The sequence below is a fragment of the Merops nubicus genome, unplaced genomic scaffold, assembly GCF_000691845.1.
Source record: "Merops nubicus isolate BGI_N331 unplaced genomic scaffold, ASM69184v1 scaffold13639, whole genome shotgun sequence".
Classification (NCBI taxonomy): Eukaryota; Metazoa; Chordata; class Aves; order Coraciiformes; family Meropidae; genus Merops; species Merops nubicus.
This window is the reverse complement of record NW_008630272.1, coordinates 1-2,558: the sequence shown is the minus strand read 5'-3', so window position 1 is coordinate 2,558 and position 2,558 is coordinate 1.

Genomic DNA, 2,558 nt, shown 5'->3' with positions numbered 1-2,558 from the left:
CCCTACACCAAAAACAGAACAAGAACTGGAAACCCAGTAACTTCCCTCAGCTCTTGGGAATGCTTCAGTGATATAAATCAAGGGGTTGCTGTCTTTATTTTTTTTTCTCTCTCTCTTCTTTTTAAGAAAAAAATCTTGAAAAGGAAAAATTACAGGTTTGTATTTTTACGTTAGAAATGTAAATTTGCAGCACCCAACATAGTGACTTCTCCTTTGGCTTATACTGTACAGTCTTGATTGCTAAGGTCAGTCTGTAAAGTAATCAAACCAAACAACTAAACTTGCTAATTCACCAGCAGAGTTAAAGCAAACCCTGAAGTCTGGTTTTAATCCAGAAAAAAAAAAAAATCTGTGGCTCCATGTTGCCAGTTTGTCTACTCAAATATACTTTCAGCCCTTCAACCTCATTAGTACACAGAAACACAAGCATCTCACAATCCATAAAGCTCTCAGCAACCATTCTCACTTTCAAAACCTTGATTAACCATCTACCTTAAGAATTAAACCATCTAGTTTAAGAATTACACCTGAAGCAATTAAAACAGCATTACCTACCTCCAGTATGCAAAACCCTGGACACTCTGCTTCTCAAATTATAAGGTTTCTCAAAGAGGTAATGAGAAATTTAATCTGCCTTTTAACACATTAAGTGTTTAGAATGACAGTTTCAGGACTGTTGCCTCTGCAACTGTTGCAAAACAATGTTTGGGTGCTCCCCCTCCTCCACCCCTATTTCCAGTCTCTGTATGTTTAACTGTTACAACACTGTATTGCCACATGCAAACCACGATGAATCGCCCATGTATCCAGGACACGCACTGCATGGTTCATAATCTTCTTGATGCTTAGCACAGGATATTGGGCAGTTAAGCTGCAGATAGCAGCAGGGCTTGCAAACACACTCAGAGATACCCTGATAAATCCCTCCTAAGTGCTCACCGAGGCAGATACCTTGTTCAGCACTCTCACACTCACTCCAACAAACCTGACTTCTCTAAGTTGTTTAAGGAGTTTAAGCACTTCAATTAGTGCAGTTATACTCTGGGGCCAGGCTGACTTGAGCAGCACCTAGTTCTTTCGGACACTAGCAATTCCTATCACAGGAGCAATCTCCAAAGAGCAAACAGTTTGCAGATAGTGGAACTCAAGAAGTTTCAAGTAACACACTGAGTGCCAAAAAACAGGTGGTTCCCAGATAAATCCAGCAGAGTATCACCATGAATTTTAAAGACTGCGAAGTATCTAAACATCAGATATATTGCTGCCAAGCTGTTGAGTGACAAGCTGAATTTCTCCCTAGACTAAAACCTAACATGAGATGAAATAGCAAGCTCCTATCTGTAAGCTGAGAGGACTTCAGAGAGCCTTGTCACAAGTTTTCCCTAACTGTAGCTTCTCATGCATAATTTCAAGGAAGCTGCTCCCAGCAGCACTACATTAATATAAATCAGCTGATTATGTTATCATCTACTACCAAGACAACCGAATATTTTTCAAGTTCAAAAGCTACCATTTGGTAGACAAATTGTGGATTTCTTGAAGGTGAAAACTTTGGTATGAGCACTGCCATCTCCAAAACATGAACTGAAAGCTAAGCCTGAGATCAGGTGTCACTTCACACAAATAGGGATCAAGTATCACTCCACACACCAAGACTACATCTTGGTTTGGGATCCTTGCCTCCATTTTTGGAAAAAAAAAAAAAAAAGGAGAAAAATATTTTTCTGAAGTTTAAAAAAACAAAAAAAACCACACAATCTTACTACTCTTAATTTATGCTAATATAAAAAAAAATAAAATCACTGCACTGAACTGAGAAATTAACAACAATTTGTTCTGATGAAACAGGAGCACGTGGTAAAACTACCACTCTGCAGCCCAGAAAGATATTCCAAAACAGACTTGCACTTACAACGCATATCACTAGATAAAATTTCCACAAAAACAAAATAACAAACCTGATTGCACTGAAGGATTAGCCAGAAGGTGGGGCTATCCCATCAGCAGCACCTACCATCCATCCCTATATGCAGCAGCGAAATACACACTGGAAGCTACCTGCAAAACAGGGAAGACTTTTCATTCAGTATAACCTGTAAAGGTGGCTCACACACGTATTTCTCTAAAAGAACATCGTTCGGGGGAATACAGTCATTGGAAAGCTAGTCCTCTCTGAAAAATAAATACATGTAAGTCAATATTCGTACCACAAGCCTCTACAGAAGTTCCATAGTGGTTTTATACCCTACAGGCACACAGGCGAATTTCATCTCTGCCTATAACACACTACGGGCAGCTTTTAGCTGTAATCGTACATAATACTAGTTCAACCAGGTCAGGACCCCTAAATACCCTGCGAAGCACAGTGCCTGAACACTGAAGAACAGTACCATCCCACCCCCCCGTACACAGGCTGTTCCTGCAAATCTGCCCAGGATTCGAACCAGAGCCTACAGAAACACTTGCTATGCCAGATTTCCATAACTGTAAGGAGGCAGTAAAAGGAAAAAAACGCAAATAAATATTAACAGCCTCCTACAAGAGGAGCGCTAGGCTGA